This window comes from Lates calcarifer, unplaced genomic scaffold (assembly GCF_001640805.2).
Source record: "Lates calcarifer isolate ASB-BC8 unplaced genomic scaffold, TLL_Latcal_v3 _unitig_5154_quiver_821, whole genome shotgun sequence".
In the NCBI taxonomy this organism is placed as follows: Eukaryota; Metazoa; Chordata; class Actinopteri; family Centropomidae; genus Lates; species Lates calcarifer.
In genome coordinates, this window is record NW_026117331.1 from 50,575 (window position 1) to 57,066 (window position 6,492).

At 41.4% G+C, this 6,492-nt stretch overlaps 1 long non-coding RNA gene across 1 annotated transcript; it reads right to left on the reverse strand.

The window, feature by feature from the left end:
* Nucleotides 1-650: 650 nt before the first annotated feature.
* On the reverse strand, nt 651-6,410 carry LOC108873858 (uncharacterized). The gene is made up of 6 exons (XR_001959552.2): nt 6,374-6,410; nt 5,486-5,533; nt 5,136-5,268; nt 1,762-2,737; nt 1,451-1,589; nt 651-670 (listed from the first exon to the last, which is right to left on the reverse strand). It is a non-coding gene; the product is annotated as an uncharacterized LOC108873858 (long non-coding RNA).
* Nucleotides 6,411-6,492: the final 82 nt, after the last annotated feature.

Consider the following 6,492-nt stretch of genomic DNA (forward strand, 5'->3'; position numbering starts at 1 on the left):
TCCGACGTGATCCTGCAGCCTGTCCCCTGTGCCTCCTCCGCCTCGTCTGTGCTCTCTGCGTCCTGTTTCCTCCGAAGCCTATATGGCCCCGCCACTCTTTAGCTCTAACAGGTGCAGGTGATTACACCGTGGGGTGTCACATCCGCATGGGCTTTTCAGAATAAAAGCACAACATACTCCCAGTCTGCAATACATGCAATAAAACACAACCACACACTAAAATCAGAAATGTAAATTAAAAACACACTGGGAGTTAAAACGACACACAATAAAATCTTACTGTACCCATGCGACATGTGTAGTGTGTGACATCCCCACTTAAACATGTTTGGCTTGCAAAGTATAATACATACATGAATACATGCTGTAATACCTAACTTGACCTGAGTTTTAGCAAAGTTTACTATTCTGTCTGAGACTGTGTTGTGTCATGCTGTTATGCCCATTGCAGGACTTGAAGCAACTAAAGACTTGTGAGGCTGGAAAGTTCTGAGAAAAATCTGAGAACTAAACCTGAGGTCTGATGATGTCATAAAATAAGCGCTGTGTGATGGTATTATGATCATTATTATAAATGTACTTACTGAGCAGCTGAGGAAGAATTCGCTGGAATTATCTCCAAGATACAGGGGAAGACACTGTAGGACAACAGTGCGTGTTGTGGTGATGTCTCATGGAAAAAATGACAAAAAACAATCAGACTACGACAGGCAGTGTGCTCAGGTTACAACATTGAATTCCAAGTGCTTGAGGTAGTTAAATAATTACTTGTACTATAGTAGTGTAAGTAGTAGATTATATATATTATTATTCTTACAGCTGCTACTTCTACAACAGTACGTGTTATTATTTAAAGGTACATTAGGTACATTAACCCTTAGAGTCCTGAGCCTATTTTGGCCGTTTTTGAATACGTTTGATTTTGTCTTCATGTATTCAATATTTCTCTATTTCTCTTTCTCCGTGTCTCTCTCTCTGCTCGCCAAACTCCTGCAAATTTCTCCCCGCGGTTGACTTCCGATCATACGCAGTCGGCACCTCCCCCACACACAGCCTGCATCTCTCTACGTGCGCTCTACGCTGTGCAGTTACGTAATGAGGTGGTCACGTGATTTGATCACGGCGGCGTGATCATCAGCTTCTAAGGGTTAACTTTAATTATCAGTACCTGTTGGTTTAAGATCCGTGAAATAATAATGAAACGTTAATGTAATGTAATGTTATGAGTTGTTTTCAAGGTAAATGCATAGCTGAAACTACTTTCCAGATGGGTGGGGTGCACGGACGCATAGTCATATGAGTAATGTACCTACTCATATGACTATGCAGATTATTATTATGACAATAGGTGTATTTGCCAGAATGTAGAACTATCCCTATGACTACCTCAAGCACAAGTAAGCTCACTACTATAAGGTGATAATGATGAAGAATCTGAAACAACACTTACTTGTGTATAGATTGGCTGGAGGAGGCGATCAAGTGATTGGCCTAGGACTCCTTTTCTGGATTTGAAGAGGTCAATGAGACGGGTGGTGTGGTGGTCCAGAGATTCATAGAAGTCTTTCTTGAGGTTTTTACTGGAAACTCTGTCAACAAAAAATAAACACATCCAAGGAATTGTTTCCTCCACCATGCTAGTCATTTAATGTTAGGTCTACTAGATGATCAATTAATCATTAAAATTATCTAATGAAAAGAGTAATCTACAATGAAAAATATGATTACTTATGGTGTAGTGCAAGTGTAGGTGGACCATACCTGACTTTCTGTGAACAGCACAGGCCAACGTTCCATCATCCTTTTGGAGGCTGGCAGGCTGTTCTTCCACACTTTCTTTGCGTTGCAAAGAAAATGTCTGGTCCATCATTTTCTTCACATCAGCTGAGTCTGGAAGCCTTTTCTTTGCTTCACTTTCAAGCTGACTTCTAACTGACTCTGAGTATCTGCATTTTCACCATCAGGAAAATTTGGTAAGAAATTTGTCTCACTTCTTTTTGGCCTTTTTATGTTACTACATGATGGCTCTCCTTCAGGGGAATCCCTCTTCCGCTTGTTGCCATTCACTGTGACATCGACCATTCCAGATCTTCTCATTTTTGTACAGAAATTCCCCATCTTGAACTTAATGCTATTCTTCCAACCGCAATATCCAGGGGGTGATCCAGCTTCTTTCAAACAAGGATGTTTTGCAATCAGTGCAGAGGCCACTTCTCAACAGTGTTCCTCTGTGGGGTATGCCGTGTACTTGTACATTGTCTCTGCAAGTCTCTCTAAGATCACATGTTTCATGTCCCGGGTAACATCCATCCGAGTTCCAGCCTTCATATAGGCAAGGTCTCCCTGTCTCAGTAGGAAATTTACATCCACAGAGAATTCTGGAATATCAAATTCAGAAGGCCAAGGATCGGGCCTCATCAGCTGAGATTTTTCTTTACTTGTATACAGTATATCTGTATCAGATGTGCTTGGTGAGGACAGTGTGCTAGAAACCAAAGAGAAGTACTTGAGATTTATAACTTTCAGTTTCTGTGTCAGTTCTGACACATCTGTCAGGTTGCAGAGGGCATTGTTAAACAGTGGGTCTTCAAACTGTAGATTAAAGTCATATGGTAGTGCCAGTTTAACTTTCAAGTGATCCAACAGAGACTCAAGGTCGCTTGGTTTTTCATCAAGACTGATTCTTCTAATGTCACAATCAGTGACGATGACGATTGGCCACTTCTGTTCCATCATTCTACAAAGAAGAGAGACATAAAGTTAGTGCAGCTAGCATAATATGTAATGTTTCAAAGAAACAAACAATGTGCCTCTGACTCGGTACACTGGAGGAAAACCATCATTGAACTCAGTCAGTTGAGTTGCAACCAAGCCTGTGCTGCTTTGTGTCAATTCATAAGCATGAAGGTGCTCATGATACCATGCTATCATTGGTTTGCACAAGAAAACAATGTCTGCATTAAGCACTAGCACTTGCTTAATCTGTCTGAACTCTGGAAGGCCTCCACATGAACCTACAGAAACCACCATATCTGAAGCGTGGTTCATTCCATCAATATTGACAGACAGAGCTGACAGGACTGTGTTTTGGAGACCACATCTTTGGTGCAACATGTCTTGAATGTTCCCTGGGAGGGAAGAAATCATTATGCTCTTTACTCTGCTTGGAGTGCTGCTTTGAAAAAGGAAGCACAGTCCAAATGGTATTCCATCATCTTTTGATGTCGGTGTCGGGTCTGGTTGGGGTTTGTCGGTTATATCAGAAAAGGAGTACGGGAATTCTTTGATGGACTGATTTAGTGTCTCAAGAGAGATGTACTTCTTTTTTTATCAGATCTTGAATGCACAACTCAAATGGGACCACGCCCTCCAAAAGATCATGGAGAATATCTGGAGGAAATCCATCCATAGCATGAAAGTATTTCAAGCTTTCACTAAGCACACATTTGCCTTTGACTCCATAATGTGCTGCTTTAGATGGGTTCTGTGTGACTTCCTGAACCTGTCTGTCATGGGCATCTTTGGTTCTCAGTGTGTAAAAACCTGAGCTGACACTTTTTGTTTGGATTTCTTCTCGTGTGGCTATACAAAACCTGCACATTTTCTCCACAATAAAGCTCTCTTCAAATCCTGCCAATGCATGGGCAGCCAAGTTATCTGCTGCAACGTACAGCACAGTCCCCTTTATGTTTGCTCCTAACTTTTCAACATAAACCCCATTCTCCTCAAGTGACACAAGGTCTTCAATAAGTGGGCACAGGACTTCACGATACCCCTTCTCTTTAATTTTACCTTGCATAAAACAGCTAACTGTATGGAATGAAGGGATGAGCGGTACTTCATTTTCACTAAAGTGAGAACTCTTCCTGTAGTTACTGTATTCACTTACTTTAGAACTGCTGGTGGTGAGAGCCTTGTCTAAAACGTCATCTTTGCTCAACAGTGCCTTGAGCATTTTAAGCAGTGGAATGTAAACTATATTTTGACCCTGCTTATCAGTGACAAACTCCACAGGTTCCACGACAGGAAATTCTTTCACTATCTAAGTTGCTCTCCTATTGGAGGTTGAGAGCGAGCCTCCAGTTGATGTGTGTTTCAAAAATACATTTGTGTCAGTCACTGCTCGGACAACCTCCTTAACAACAGCATTATCAATATCAGGGTAATGGCGTCTGAGTATCTTCTCAACCACAGAAAACATTAGCGGTTCTCAAAGTTGGAATACCTGTCCTATTTGCTGGATAATTTCTTGGAGAGCACCTTCAGATATGTTCAGTATTGTCTGCATTTTCAGGGAAAGGGAGGCTAAATTGTGCTCAAGCTGAGAGTCAAGGTCAAGGTCAAGGTCCATACCAACATCTGCCAGCTCCTCTTCTAAACTAGTGACATCATCAGCTGGCACAGGTTCAGCTGGGAGAGAAGTGCTCTCCTCAGTGCCACAGACCTGCACAGCTATTCCTGGTTTGAACTGCAGACTAGATGTAGAATACTTCTGGTCATGATTCCTACTTTTGTGTGTGTTAAAAGCAGAATAGACATTTGTCTCAAAATCACAATCCAGATAGGGGCACTGCATTTTTTCTATCAACTTCAGATGCTGGCATAAATGTGAAAAAAAAAAAAAAATCATTTTCACTGCAGGCTCATTAAACTTGCACATTTGACAATTAAATGTTTGCACATCACCTTTTTCACTGGTTATCTGTGAGTGAAATCTGGATAAATGAACCTTCAGTCCATTAAATGATTTGAATATGCAAATACACTGCTGATGAAGACATGGTATTGGGGAGGTTCTTGTGAAGCCACCATGCTTTAATCTGTAATGCTTTAATAGCTCGCCTCGTTTTGGAGAGACAGAAGTGCAAAACCTACATGTCCACTGCATGCCTCTTCCAGGAGACACTACACACATGAAATACAACAACAAGTTTGACTAAAAGAGACAGTGGCCACCTATCATAATGACTAATGTTAAAATATTTGGGATTAGCAACCTGCCCTTTGAGATGTTAGCTTGTTAGGTTCCCATTCTGCTTTCTAACAAACGTTTTTAATGTAATAATTTTGCAGTGGTGGATCAAATTAAAACACAAAAATAAACATGACTGTTAAATTACTGAGAGTGACAATACCGTCTCTGATGGATTTTTAGTGAGACAAAAAGCTGCGGTTGCTGAGCTGGTCTGGCTGGGTAAGAGAATCTGGTGACCTGGTGGCCAACAAAGTCTTGGTGACGGAGGATATGTCTTGTCAAACTGCCACCAACTGGAAAAAAAAACATAAAAGAAATATTACTATCACTATCACTAAGTACAATTTTAACAGTCATGTCATCAATTTTGTTTCAATAGTTTTCAAATTTGTGCAATAAAACAGACAGCAGTGTCTATGAAAATCTCCTTATGCAGACAAAATGTATTACTTAAAGATCAGCATCACTATAACCAGCATTTTTGAATTTCTGAATGAAAGCATTACCCACCTGGACTTTCTTCTGTGTTCTTTTTTCATTTACCAGGTTCTCATACCACTGCATGAAATAAAACAAACTGGGTTAAGTCACTAGCCAGAGCAAGGTGTCAGAATTCAACAAAATACTGTAATTATTCAGTGAGAGTCAAATTATATTTTATCTAGAGGTCTTCAACATCTGTGTCCATAATTTCATTTGAAGGTGTTACAGTGCTTTTCCCCATAACCCAAGTTAACAGAAGCTGAAATCTAACACGCCAGTTGCTGCAGCACTGTACTCCCTTTTCTTTACTGGGTCAGGTCTGACTGCTGTAAGGGGCAGGGGCATGTACAGTTGAGCCAGAGAAGAGGATCTCAGTTTGAATGTTGTGTCTACAAACTACAAACAAACTTTAACTTAACTAACGTCACACACAGCTTCCGGACTGACTTTAGCCAAGGTTTAAACCCCAGCACGAGCATGAGTGCACCTGACACTGACTTCTGGTGCCTGTAAGTGAAGCACGGAGCCGCTCCCTCCACAGCCTTAAATTAACTGGTTAAGAAAACAGCTAAATTAGGCAGCGCGCGCTAATCCAGCAGCTAACAGACAGTAGGGCTGGTGCAGCAACAGGTGGAGATATGCTGCAGATTTACAACACACTGGGGCTCGTTTCAGGTCGTTTAGACCGAGTCAAAGCACTTTTATTCGGATTCACTCACGTTGAACTGCTGCTAAATTTTTAACGTCTGCTCTGTGTACACGGCGCGCATGTACACGTACACACACACACACAAGCTAACATGCCAATGCCTCAGAAAGTCGAAGAGCCGGAGTTGCAGGCTGGTTTCTTCGAACAACTCTAAATTCCAAAAAATAAATTATATTGACAAGATTATAAACAAAAGCTTTACTTACCGAAGTCAACTTCACCTTCTGTGCTGGCTTTGACCGCTCCCGAGTTGGCCTCGTGCTTAAAGTGGTAGATGCGCGCCAACCGGAAATGGGCATGCGCAAGGGGCACACAGTTCTGTAAC